Source organism: Balaenoptera physalus (assembly GCF_965194825.1).
Source record: "Balaenoptera physalus genome assembly, chromosome: X".
NCBI classification, from domain to species: Eukaryota; Metazoa; Chordata; class Mammalia; order Artiodactyla; family Balaenopteridae; genus Balaenoptera; species Balaenoptera physalus.
The window spans coordinates 120,950,328-120,965,244 of NC_138903.1; the positions used below are offsets into that span (position 1 = coordinate 120,950,328).

At 41.5% G+C, this 14,917-nt stretch overlaps 1 protein-coding gene across 3 annotated transcripts in view; it reads right to left on the reverse strand.

Annotated features, from left to right (window-relative positions):
- FGF13 (fibroblast growth factor 13) overlaps positions 1-14,917 on the reverse strand; it is a 528,165-nt gene that overhangs the window by 512,485 nt on the left and 763 nt on the right. The gene's annotated exons all lie outside the window — the stretch shown is intronic.

Below are 14,917 nucleotides of genomic sequence, written 5' to 3' on the forward strand. Positions count from 1 at the left end.
ATGTTAGAAAATAATTAGTGGCTCTAAAATTTCTCTTTATTTAAAAATAAAGCCAAGCAGGGACTTCCCTGGCGGCCCCGTGGTTAAGACTCCACACTGCCAATGCAGGGGGCGCAGGTTCAATCCCTGGTCAGGGAACTAAGATCCCACATGCCGCAGGGCGCGGGCAAAAAAAATTAAAAAAAAAAAATAAAGCCAAGCATTAGAGCGAAAACAGAGATCTCAGGGCTGACTGGGATTTCATTCGTTTTCTGTCCATACCCGCCCCCCACATGGTAGACAGGGAGGTGTGCCAGCGGGATTCCCCTTCCAGGAAGGGCTTCCTATCCAGCTGTCAGGGGCCTGGCAGGGGGCAGCCTCTAGAGGTCAGCTCCTTCACGGTCTGCCTCAGCTGCAGAACCCTGACCTCACCGGAGGTCATGTCCTTCCTGGGGCGGCCCACATCCCAGTGAACGAGGCCTGGCCATCTGCGGTCAATGCAGGCTCTCTGGCAGAGGGCACTCACGCCACAGCTCCCCACCTGATGGGCCGAGGCTTTGATGCGCCTGCATCGCAGTTCAACTTCTCCCTTGCCAGATCCCACCTCCTCCCTCTTCCTTTTACAGGTGTTGATCCCTAATGAGCATCTTCCAGCACAAACTCCATCTGCTTTCAAAGATCCCAGCCTGTGACTCCTCTCTCTTTCTCTCCAACACTGCCTGACTGCCCAGGCTTTTGGTAAAGAGACATTCTGAGAATCTTCCTCTTCTTCTGGTGATTTAAGTGACCATCACTGTGTTGCTAGTGCCTTTTGCCTCCAAGCTGCTTGGAACCCTCTTTGGAGCGCCAGGGTTTGGGGCTTGGATTTATACCTGCCCACAGAGCCCGGATACCCAGCTGGTACTGTCTATAACAGTTACATTTTAGGAAAAGAGGAATAACTTGCAGATGGTCAAGAAATTCCAAGCTGGGTTTCTAATGATGTGATGAGACACTTGTACCTGCACTCTCCTTACCTAGAAACTGTAACCCAGTTGGTGTGATTTTACCCGGCACAGAATGGATTTGCACCTGGCACACAGCTGGGGTGACGGTAAGCATCACACTGTTGCTGGTAGAGCTGTACCTGCCAGTCTGCGGCTGTGTTCTTCTCTAAGGGACTCGCCATTCTCGGTTTCCCACTCCTGCAATTCTTCATTCTCCTCCGTTCCACTTCTCCCAGTGCAGCCTCCAGTGGTATTTTCCTTTCCATGCTCTCATTCCCTCTCCCACTACTGGGGTCTAGCATGACTGTTCCCTGTTACTTTTTTCTCCATATTTATTCTCTGTTACATAAAGCCTCCCTTTTCCCTACATCACCCAGCCTGAAAGGTCAGGATTTACTGTGGTCTGCTTCTGGAGAGAGTATCTCAGATCAGTGATAGGAGATCTGCCTCCCTGCCACTCAGCCAGCAAAAGAGGAGCCCCTCTGAGGGCCCCCACTTACTACGGAAGGAAAGAAGCAACAGCATCACTTTTCTTCTCCACAGGCAAGCACTAGAAGCATTGTCAAGGCGGCAAGACTAATGACCAAAAACAGGAGAGGCAGTTAATAGATGGTGCTTTATATAAATTGTCATTTCATACTTCTAACTGTCCTAAAAGTTAGATATTGTCACCCTTCATTTACAAATAATGAAAAGGGCTGAGAAAGAGCAATTTACCTGCCCGGGTAGTGGACAGCAGTAGAGGGATTTGAATGTAGGGCTTTCCGTTGCAAAAACCTATGCAGTTTGCACTGCCAGATGCTGACATAGTCAAGAAGGCTCACCTACCAGTCTTGGCACTGGGCCACAGGATTCTGGAAGAATCCATGACCAGTGAGTGAGTGATGCTGTGGCTTTGGTGTTAGTGGAGAGGACGCCTCTGAGAGCCGCGTCAAAGCACGTGCTCGAGAGAGCTACACACTGGGGCCAAAGGCAGAGGTCTCTCCAGAGGCCACTCCGCCACAGGCACAGTCCTACCCTGCTCCTCTTTGGTCTTCCTGCTGGGGTACTGAGCTCGACTGTCTGTGGTCAGCGCAGGTACCACCGCCACTCCTGACCAAGGCCAGGAACCAGGTTACCCAGAAGGCCCTTTGCTGTGTGGTTCCAGCTTAGAGTTTGCCACTGAGAGAAACAGACCTGGAAGGTGGGAATGAAGCAGAAGTCACTGTTCTCGGGACGCTGCGACATTCAGACAGTGTGACTTCACACATCTCTCTATGAGCTTCCTCTTCCGGGTCACCTTTTTCAGCGAGACCTGGTGACTTCTCAGAATTCCAGTGAGTTCTGGCTTCCTCACCCCCTCCAATGCTTCAAGTTGGAGTCATTATGTAACAGGGAAGAGCTAAATCGGATTCCATGTTGGATCTGTTTCTTTGACTTTAACCTTTGCTTTTCGTTGCTCTTGTTATTATAATCACACATAACGGCCTGCCTCAGGGAACCCTGCCCCTCTGCCTGAATGTTGAACTAAAGTGCCTCTGTTCAGCTCACAGGGAGACGATCTGACCCTGCCCACCTGTGGATGGCTGAAATTAACACACCCCCTCACAGAGGCTGGTCATTCCAGGAAATGTTTTGCAAGACTGATGGCCCTTTTTACTTTACTTCCTCACCACGTCTCCCTCTCTATTTTGCCTTTTTACTTACTTTACTTCCCTCTCTGAATCTATAAAAGAAACTGGCATCCAGACCCTGATAAGATGGTTATTTTGAGACATTAGTCTGCCATCTTCTCCGTCTGCCGGCTTTCCGAATAAAGTCGTCTTCCTTGCCTCAACACCTCGTCTCCGATTTATTGGCCTGTCGTGCGGTGAGCAGAGCAAGCTTGGACTCAGTAACAGTTAGAGACATTTGATCCTCTGGCATAAACCTTCTGGACCTTCCCTCTCCTAGCTACTCCCACTTTTTATAAATATATACATAGATATGGTTACATAGATAGATAGACAGACAGATCTCTTCTTGCTGCAATATTTCAGTAGTTCTATTTTCACGACTGCGCCCCAACTGATACAGGTTCCACCCTGAGCCTCATCACCAGCCCTGCGTTATTAAAGAGCGACTCCCTGGAAGTAATGTAACTAAGGTCCAGTCATCGAAAAGCCTTTCTTCTTTCTCTTTAAAAACCACAGAAGATTCTGGGAAGATGGTGACCTAAGCATAGGTTGTTTCCATTCTCAACTCCAGGCTGCCTGCCTCTCCTCAGCCAAAAAGCTACTGAGGTCTGCGGAGAAGACTCGGATGTGAGCGAAGCCCTAGGCATTGTGGGAGTCTCAGCAGAAAGAAGTGTTGTCGCGCCTTCTCCCTCGAGAGCTGAGCAAAGATGGGGAGGCAGCACCAGAAAGGCCCGGCCCAAGGAGACCAGGAGATCGGGAAACAGTATCAGACCTGTATTGTCCGTCTCCTAGGCCTCCTACGGGCCAAGAAAGAATGAAGTAAAGGAGCAGAGAGGCACTCTGCAAGGAGACCTGGGAAGAGGGCGGCTTCCTTCAGGTACTTAGTTTCCCACCACTTGAGGGCCTCCTAGCCTCTGCGGAGCTCTCAGAGACCCCTTCCACCATGAGCTGACCGCTATGGGCCAACAACAAAATCCTTTATAACCATCTCTGTGCATCCAGCACCCAGTGGAAAGCTGATGAAGCAATGCATGTCTAAAGAAATAAACTGATTGGGGGATAACAAATGCCAACTTGAACAACCACAACAGCTATAACAACAAAATAGGAAATAGAGTCACAGATGTAGAGAACAAACTTAAGGTTACCAAGGGGGGAAGAGGGGGTAAGGTGAGTTGGGAGATTGGGATTGACATAGTAGTGTATATATACACTACTATGTATAAAATAAATAACTAATGAGAACCTACTGTATAGCACAGGGAACTCTACTCAATGCTCTGTGGTGACCTAAATGGGAAGAAAATCTTAAAAAGAGTGGATATATGTATACGTATAACTGACTCACTTTGCTGCACAGCAGAAACTAACACAGCATTGTAAAGCAACTATACTCCAATAAAAATTAATTTTAAAAAAAGGCGCTTACACAGAGATTCAAGTGCAGCCTAAAAAGAGGCTTTCTGGAACTACAAAATGTGATTCCCCAACTATACAGTTCAGTAGATGAATTGAAGGAAAAGATGATCACTGCTGAGACCCAAAATAGTGACCTGGAAGAGAAAGTAAAAGAAGTATCGCAGAGCACAAAGTCGAAAATACTAAGACAGGGAATCATGAAGGAAAATGTAAGAGACTTGTAGATCCTGAAGAATAAGAAGTCTTCTAGAAGAAGAGGGAAGAGACAGAGGAAAGGCAGTAATATTTTAAAAAGATAATAGAAAAGAGATTTGCTGAGCATAACTGCTATAAGATTTAAATAATTTAAAAGATGCAAAGAGTAACTGTTTGGAAATTAAGAAATATACTCCTAGAACACCACTGGATCAAAAGTGAAATTACAAACTACCTAGAAAGCAATTTAAAAGAACACTTTATTCTAAAACCTACTTGGGGCTTCCCTGGTGGCGCAGTGGTTAAGAATCCGCCTGCCAATGCAGGGGACATCGGTTCAAGCCCTGGTCCGGGAAGATCCCACATGCCACGGAGCAACTAAGCCCGTGCTCCACAACTACAGAGCCTGTGCTCTAGAGCCCGTGCACCACAACTACTGAGCCCGCGTGTGTAGAGCCCATGCTCTGCAACAAGAGAAGCCACCGCAATGAGAAGCCCACGCACCGCAACGAAGAATAGCCCCCGCTCGCCACAACTAGAGAAAGCCTGCGCGCAGCAACGAAGACCCAATGCAGCCAAAAATAAATAAAATAAATAATAATAAAAAAATAAAAATAAAAAAAATAAAACCTACTTTGCACAGTAAACGCCTTTCTCAGAAAAAAAATTATATTCTTAAATGTCTTCAGTATTAATGAACAAAGATAAAGGAACTTAGTATTCATCTTAAGATATGTGGGAAAGAACCAGAAATTAAACTAAAAAGAACTAGGAAAAGGCTTTAACAACAAAAAAGATGGAATTAATGAGATAGTCAAAACTTGTTCTTTGAAAAGACATATAAAACAGATAACCTTCTTGCAAGTCTCATTAAGGAAAAAGGGAGACTAAATATTGACAACACTGGAAATGGAAAAGGATACATAAAAGATTTAAATAATTATAAAATGACACTACATTAAACTCTACCGCAGCAAATTTGAAAATTTAGAAAAAAGGGATGATTTTTCAGAAACCAAAATTAACCCAACAAAAAGTGTTGAATAGGTCAATTATCAAAAAAGATTGAAAAAGTGAATAAATATCTACCACTGAAAAAGTCATCATAACAGAGTGGTTCAGCTGTTTTAATTCAACTTTTTTTAAAAACAAGTAATTTTAATATCATTTAAACTACTTCAGGCCATAAAATAGAAAGAAAACTCTTTAATTATTTTTTCTTCCCCAGCTTTATTGAGATATAATTGACAGATAACATTGTGTACGTTTTTTTGTTTGTTTTCTGGGTGTTTTTCTTTTTTTTTTTTTTGGCCGTTTGGCTTGTGGGATCTTAGTTCCCTGACCAGGGATTGAACCCGGGCCCTCAGCAGTGAAAGCACTGAGTCCTAACCACTGGACTGCCAGGGAACTCCCCAACATTATGTAAGTTTAAGATGTACAATGTTATGATTTGATACACATATATTCTGAAATGTTTACCCAAATAAGGTTAGTTAACCCAGCTTTCACCTCACATAATTACTATTTTATTGTTGTTGCTGTTGTTATAGTAAGAACATTAAAGCTCTAGTCTCATAGAAACTTTAAAATATTCAGTACCTTATTGTTAACTATAGTCTCCACATGCTGTATATTAGATCCCTGGAACCTCTTCATCTTATAACTGAAAGTTTGTACTCTTTGACCAACATCTAACCATTTCCATCAACCCTCAGCCCCTGGCAACCACCATTCTTCTGTTTCTATGAGTTCAATGTTTTTAGATTCCATATACAAGTGAGATCACATAGTATTTGTCTTTCTCTACCTGACTTATTTCACTTAGCGTAATGCCATCAAGGTTCTTCCATGTTGTCACAAATGGCAGGATTTCTTTCTTTTTCATGGCCGAATAATATTCCATTATGTATATATACCACTTCGTCTTTATCCATTCCTCCATCAATGAACACCTGGGCTGTTTCCATGTCTTGCCTATTGTGAATAATGCTGCAATGAACATGGGGATGCAGATATCACTTCAAGACAGTAATTTCATCTCCTTCAGATATATACCCAGGAGTCAAATTGCTGGATCATATGGTAGTTCTATTTTTAATTTTTTGAGGAACTTCCATACTGTTTTCTACAGTGGCTATACCAATTTACATTTCTGTTAACAGTGCACCAGAGTTCCCTTTTCTCTACATCCTCACCAGCATTGGTTATCTCTTGTCTTTTTGATGATAGCCATTCACACAAATGTGAAGTGATATCTCATTTTGGTTTTGATTTGCATTTCCCTGATGATTAGTGACATTGAGTACCTTCTCATGTACCTGTCGGCCATTTGTATGTCTTCTTTGAAAAAATGTCCATTCAGGTGCTTTGCCTATTTTTTAACTGAATTGTTTGGGTGTTTTTGCTATTGAGTTGTGAGTTTTTTATAGATTTTGTATATTAATCGCTTACCAGATATATGGTTTGGAAATACTTTCTTCCATCCTGTAGGTTGCCTTTTCATTTCGTTGATTGTTTCTTTTTCTGTGCAGAAGCTTTTTGGTTTAATGTGGTTCCACTTCTTAATTTTTGCTTTTGTTGCCTATGTTTTTGGTGCCATATCCAAACAATCATTGTCATGACCAAGGTCTAGGAGCTTTTTCGAATTGTACAGTTTCAGGTCTTACAATTAAGTCCTTAATCCATTGCAAGTTAATATTTGCGAGTGGTGTAAGATAGAAGTCCAATTTCATTCTTTTATATGGGTATCCAGTTTTCCCAACAGCATTTATTGAAGAGACTATCCATTCTCCATTGAGTATTCTTGTCTTTCTAGTGGACTCTCGATTCTGTTTCATTGATCTATGTGTCTGGTTTTATCTCAACACCTTACTGTTTTGATTACTATAGCTTTGTAATATAGTTTGAAATCAGGATGAGTGAGGCCTCCATCTTTCTTCTTTCTCAAGATTGCTTTGCCTATTCAGGGTCTTTTGTGGTTCCACATGAATTTCAGGACTGTTTTTTCTATTTCTGTGAAAAGTGCCATTGGAATTTTGATAGGGATAGCAATGAATCTATAGATGGCTTTGGGTAGTATGGACGTTTTAGTAATATTAACTCCTCTGATCCATGAACATAGGATATCTTTCTATTTGTGTATTTTTAAGTTTCTTTCATCAATGTCTTTTAGCTTTTGGTATATAGATTTTTGGTTAAATTTATTACTAAGTATTTTATTGTTTTTGATGCACGGTAGTGGAGACCAGTGTTGGGAGAAAGGCTGGAGGTGTACAGGTGCACAGATGCTGGGTCTAGCTGCAGGTGAGCCTAGTGGTGCCAGTGACAGGAGACAGGGCCAGATCCAGGTCCACAAGCAACTGCAGAGGCCCTGGCTATCAGTGTGCACTTCCACAGCTATAGGATGTTGCCACAGATGCACACATGCCAATGAAGGCTGGTGATGGGTGTCAGGCCCACAGTGTGCAAGTGCACAGCTGGAGGGTCTAGCCCTGAGAGCACACACAGTGGTGTGGGTCAGCTGTGGGGGTTCTAGGTTTGCGCCTTGCACTCCTGCAGCCACAGAGGCCTGGGCTGGCTGCCTGTGCAAATTCAGGGCTCGGGTGGGAGCAGGGTGAAGGGAGTGGGGAGGGACTCGGATGGCTAATGTCAGTAGAGGCAAATAGCTGTGGGGCAAAAGCCCAGTGAAATCTGTAGGGGGTTTATGGCGGGTGTGTTGGCCACTGGTTTCTTTGGTGGAGAAAGCTGGGGTCATCTACAGAGCAGGTCAATGGGAACCCCCTTAATTCTTTTTTAGGAAGCCAGTCTAAATTTAATATTCAAATCTACAAAGGAGGCAACAAAAAGAAATCCATAAACACTCACTTTTAAAATGTAGATGCTGGGGACTTCCCTGGTGGCCCAGTGGTAGAGAATCTGCCTTTCAATGCAGGGGATGCGGGTTCGATCCCTGGTTGGGGAAGATCCCACATGCTGCGAGGCAACTAAGCCTGCAAGCCACAGTTATTGAGCTCGCATGCCTCAAACTACAGAGCCCACGTGCTCTGGAGCCTGCGCGCCACAACTAGAGAGAAACCCAAGCAGACCGCACACCGTAACAAAAAGATCCTGCATGCCTCAACAAAGATCCTGTGTGCCGCAACTAAGACCTGACGCAGCCAAAAAAAAAAGGAAAATAAATAAATACTTTAAAAAATGTAGATGCTGAAATTTTGAATACAACATTAGCAAATACAATCCAACAATCTTTCAACAAAGTAAAATTATAGCTACATAGGACCATAATTCTTCACCATTCCTTGTGTCCAAGAATTTTTACATGTGATTTTGGAGTTCCTGCCATCAACATGGTATACATTTCCCTGCCCATTAACTTTGGGATCAGTCAAATGCCTTTGGGTGAATAAAATGAAGTAGAAGGGTACCACTCCCCGGGCTAGGCCTCAAGAGGCCTTGTGCATTGCCGCCTCCCTTCTTGTGCTTCTGCCTGCTTGCCCCACAAGGAGGATAAGAGTCACCTGGGGCAAAGCTGCTCCCACCACCACAACCTGAAGCAAAGCAGCCCCATCAGACCAACAGACTTACGGCAACAAGCAGAGCCACTCAGCTGAGCCCAGACTAGACCAACCAGCCCCCAACTAACCTGAAGAAAACATGAGCAGTAAGAAATGATTGTTGGTTTTGAAGCCACTGCAATTTTGTCTGGTTTGTTTCACAGGAATTACTGACATATACGATTACATTTGGAAATGCAAAGGAGGTTCAGTATCAGCAAATCTATCAACATAATTCATTACCTCAGCAAATTAAAGAGGAAAACTGTATGAATAATGATATCAAGAAAGGCTTAAAAGTCAACTGATAAAATTCAGCTGCTCTCCTAACACATTTCTAAGTTAAATAGGATTAGAAGGAAATTTCTTAAAATAATACAGGTTGTTTACCAAAAATGGATGCCAAATATTATCCCAAATGGCAAAACACTGACCTATTTGAATAAAATTCAGAAGTAGACAAGAATGCCTCTTACCCCCATTATTAGTCAACATTGCCTTGGAGATTCTAGCTTATAAAAAAGGCAGAAAAAAAAAAGAGAGAAAGAACTAACAAATATCAGAAAAGGCATCTATTTCTTCGTCTGCTAGTGGCATATTTGTACAGCTACCCAAACAAAACACTCTAATAAAATCTGTGAGACTTATTGAGAGAATTTGGTATGGTAAAGCATACAAGGTTACTATACAAAACAAATAGTGTTTCTCTATTCAAGCAATCAACACCAAGAAATGAAAATGGGAAAAATCATGTTCATAATAATGAAAAAAACCTGTATAACAAAAAAAGTATCAGGCCAGTATGAAGAATTACAATAGCTTACTGAAGGACATAAAATCTGGAAAAAGGGAATGAATTAAAGAATCATAAGACTTTATATCATAAAATGTCAATTCTCCCAAAACCAATACCCTTTTTAAAATTCCAAGTTAAATTCCCAACATGATTTTTCAAGGAAAAAAGAGGGAATTTATTTTTACAGATGGTCCCCCATTTATGATGCCTCGACTTACGAGTTTTCGATTTTACAATGGTGCAAAACCAATATATACTCAGTAGACAGAGAAAGACAAATATCATATGATATCGCATATAGGCGGAATCTAAAAAAAAATTATACAAATGAACTTATTTACATAACAGAAAGAGACTCACAGACTTAGAGAACAAACTTATAGTTACCAGAGACGAGGGGTGGGGTGGAGGGATAGATTGGGAGTTTGGGATTGACATGTACACACTGCTATATTTAAAATAAAATGTCTTTCCATTAAAAAAAAAAGTGATTTTGCTTATGAATTTTGATAATATGAATATGTGGTATATCTGTGAACCTTTATATTAAATGTTTGCATTTATATAGATATAGATATAGATATAGATATAGATATAGATATAAAGAAACCATACTTCGAATTTTGAATTTGATCTTTTCCCGGGCTAGTGATACACGGTCAGATACTCTCTCGTGATGCTGGGCAGCGGCAGCCATGGCAGCTCCCTGTCAGCCACGCGATCACGAAGGTAAACACCTGATACCCTTACAGTCATTCTGTACCCAGACAACCATTCTGTTTTCCGCTTTCAGGACAGTATTCAATAAATTACATGAGATATTCAACACTTTATTTTAAACTATGCTTTGTGTTAGAGGATTATGCCCAACTGCAGGCTAATGTAATTGTTCTGAGCACGTTTAAGGTAGGCTAGGCTATGATGCTCTGTAGGTTAGGTGTATTGAATGCATTTCTGACTTAGGATATTTTCAACTTATGATGGATTTATGAAGATGTAACCTCATCATAAGATCAGGAATATCTGTATACATAATCTTAATACTTAGATGGAAGAATAAAAACCTTAGAATAGCCATGAAAAATAAGAATAATGAGAGAGAAATATCTTAACCAGATATCAGATATACCCTAACGTCACCATAATCAAGTCAAAACATGGTAGTGGCATGGGAATAATAGGCAATTAGATCAGAGGAATGAAACAGAGAATGCAGAATTAAGTTCCATATATAAGCAGTTAATACATGGCAAAAGTATCATTTCATTTTAGTGGGAAAAAGATGGATTGTTAATGAACAATAAGGATGCAACTGGCTATTAATTTGGAAGAGTAAAAAACTGGACCTCTGTTTTACGCCCAAAATCAGTAGTTTCTGGGTAAAGACATATTTAAATATAAAAACAGTAAAATTCCTGCAAGAAAATCTAGGAAAATACACACGCAACCTAGGAGTGGGAAAACCCTCTTAACCAATCTTTAGAACCCAGAAGTTATAAAAGATATTTAACTATACGCATTTTTTCAAAATTTTGCCACAAGGCCCAATAATTAAAATCAATAAAACAAGAAATTGGAAACAGAGCTGCACACAGGGAGTAGATGAGGGGCTTATAGCAATAATATAGGAGGAGGTCTTAGAAATTGACAAGGAAAAACAACCCATTCAAAAAATAGGGAAAGGATATGAAGAGCCACTAAGAAGCAAATCCAAATGGCCAAAAATGTTTTCAAAAGATACTCAGACTCATGGATAGCCAGAGAAACTCAAGTTAAAATAACAATGAGATGACCTTTTTCATAGGACTGTTAGAACTTAAAAAGAGCAGAAAGATCAACTGCTGGTGGGATTGCAGGCAAAGGTGTACACCATACATTACTGGTGGAACTGTGCCTTTGTTACATGCGTTTTAGAAAGCAATATGGCAACATTTAATGAAATTTAAAACAACATGTATACACTCTTCAACTTAGCTATTTCATTCCTGGGAATCTGTCCCAGAGTAAGAAAAAAAAGTGCAGGTAAGGGTATATATACAAAGGTGTTTATTGCAATGTTGCTTTTTAGTGATAAAAAAAAAAAATGGAAGCAAAGTGAATGTCCACTAAAAGTCGAATGGATAGAGAAGTTGTTCTCCATCACAAAATTCTGTGCAACCATTAAAAAGAATGAAACCAATCAACTGCAGTTGACTTGTAGGTTTTGTTGAATGAGAATAATAGTAATAATGCTAATAGCAAACACTCACATATAGCGCTATTTTAAGTGCTTTATGTACTTTAACTCAATGAATCCTCATAATAAACCTATGAGATAAGTACTATCATCATCCTCATTTTCCAAATGAGGAAACTGAAGCCCAGAGAACCTAAAGTCACACAGCTAGTAAATGGTAAGAAGAATAAGATCCAGAAATGTTTAAGTAACATGACATAATTTTTGTAAAATAATCTATAACAAAAAAGATATATTCATGTGTCTATGTGTACATATGCATGTTTTATATAATTATATGAGAATAGAAATATGGAAGGATACATACGAGGCTAGCAATGCGAGTTATATATTTTTATATAATTACATATTATATATGTGTTTAAGTAGATTACAAATAATTAAAGAGCCACAGCATTTCAATAATGGACGATTCTAGAGGAGCTGCAGTTGCTACACCAGGTGAGGCACAGAAGGGAAGTCTGCCCCAAGTGAAGCCCCTGAAGATCTCCATCACCCAATGTCTCCTGCCCCGCCTCTGCATCCCTTGGCACTATGCTCATCCCTCCCTTATGGCAGAACTACTGTATTTAGAAATGCCAGGTGCTTTCCCATCCTACCTAAGCCAAGAGACTTCCTGGAATCCAGTCATCATTGTGCTCTGAGATTTCCCAACCACAGAAGGCTTCTCAGATCCCTTTCTGGTGCATAAATCTCAGATTTTGGGCATAGAGACGGAGAGGATCTGCCTCACCTTCACCTTTCTTAGGGAAAATAAAGCTTTATCTTGGGACAGTTTCTATCCTCGCTTCATCTACTGCAAGGTGATTTAAACTTTACGATTCCACTGACACTGCACACTCAGGCCTAAGGTGTTTACACAGATAAATGGACAGAGATCCCTCCTCCCAAGGAGCGTGGGTTCTTGAGAAAGGATATATCTTTTATATTAGGCACTCAGTGGATGTTTGTTGAGTGGGAGAAATGATGATGTACAGGAGTCATTCAAATAAAAGGTAAAGAGTGAAGTATTAAATTACGATCTATAAACAAAATGCTTTGGGAGTGGAGAAGCATGAACGCTTTGAGAAATGGTTTCATAAAGAGATGACACTTGAGCTAGATGCAGTGTTTCTGAAAGCGTGGCAGCATCAGACCCTCTGAGGCACAGGAGAACTCCAAACCTGCTGAATCAGAATCTCCAGAAGTGCGTCTCAGGAGGTGGTATTTTAAAGAAGCCCTCGGAGTCCTTCTTTTGCACACTGAAGTCTAGACCACGAGAAATGGGGCAGATTTGGGTGTGCAGAAAGGTAAGGAAGGACACAGCAGTCAAAGGCATTAGCAAAGTGTCCAGGCATGGAAGCAAAATGGAAAGATGAGGAATGAGATTGGGAAGGTGGGTTAGGGCTAGAACATGGAGGGCCTGGGGAATGCCAAATGAAGTATGAACTTTTTCCTGAAGGCAACAGAGAATCATCAAGAGATGTGGGACAAAGAAACAAATGAACAAAAACAGGAGGACCTTGACTTTCACAGTGCCTCCCAAATCTGACCATGCATCAGAATTATCAGGATGGCTTGCTGAAAGTCCAGGTTCTGGGGCTCCACTCCCAGACCTTTTGAATCTGAATTTCCAGCGATGTGGCCCAGAAACTATATTTTTAAACAATCTTTCCAGGTGATTCCTGGGCAGCCAGCCTGGCATTGGTTCATGAAATGGAGTATGGGAAGCATCGCTTTACTGAAAAATGCATTCCTGAAAAGTTGTTTGTTCATGGAGATTTTCTTAGCGGAGTCATTTGTTCAAAGTACTAGACAAGTGTGCTATTTAGAGGCAACATCCAGCAAATCGCCTTCTCTAGAGTGTTTCAATAAAACGAATACCCAGTTTGAATGCAAAACCCCTGACAACTTTCAATAAAATGTGACAACGCGTTTGGGTGGTAAGACCAGTGCCTGGTATTATTGGTGCCATATGGTCGCACAAATGCAACATGGGGAAAATAATTCAAAACATTCTAGCTTCATCTAGCTTTGCAACAACATGAATGAACCTTAAAGTATTATCGGAAAGGAGAAAGCACTAGTACGATGTGGTGTCAATAGAACCACGGCTTCAAGATGGAAATAGCCGCCATGTGTATCCATTTTGAGGTCACAGGGAAAGCTGAGGCAACACTCTAGGTACAGACCAGGTCGTCACTCAACCCAACTCATGCTCCTATAAGGAGGATTAGACAAGATGACTTCCAACATTTTTCCTCTAGGTTTAAGTTTTTTTTTTTTTTTTTTGGCCTATGTGGCTTGTGGGATTCTAGTTCCCCGACCAGGGACTGACCCCGGGCCCTCGGCAGTGAGAGCACGGAGTCCTAACCACTGGGCCGCCAGGGAGTTCCCTAGGTTTAAGATTTTAAGTTTATGGTATTTAGACACTCATCTACCCCAAAGATGGGTGAAAGGAAGAAAAAGTAGGGATATAATGTTCAAGTATCAGTCAGTAATCCATTCTTCTACAAAATGCACACAGATGATTCTGAGTCTAAAGATTTGTTTCCTCCAGCCATGTAATATTTTAAGATTGTAGTTTTCATTTAAAGTAAGCATATCTGTTACTAAAGTGTCTCTTCGTTTTCATGAAAACACCTTGGTTTGGCAAGCTGGAATGCTGGCATAGTACTTTGCATAGCAAATGCTCAAAAGTTAACCTTAAAAGCAAGAAATTGTTAGCGTTTAACCTTCCCACAGCCAAGGCAGCTTCTTTTTCTCTCAGAGTGCTCCTAACCTCTCCCCCAGAACTTTCCAGCTCCCCTTCAATTCCAACTCCTTCCCCAAGGCCCATTGCTATAAACGGACTAGAAATCAGAGATGAGTCCCGACAGGGGTATCGCAGGGAGGAAAGGGAATCCAAGCAAGTCTTTTGTGCACCTGGGGTGGATTCCCTCTGTCACAGGGCCTGCCTGAACTACAGGAATCTCTGCTCTAGGCAGTTCTGTGTCGCTCTCTGTCACTGTACAGCAGAAAAGGTAAACACAGATAACCAGTGCCCTGAGCCAAGTTCAAATTCTCAGCGTTAGTAACAGGAGAGGAAGGACAAGTCACCTAAAAAAAAGGCAACTCTA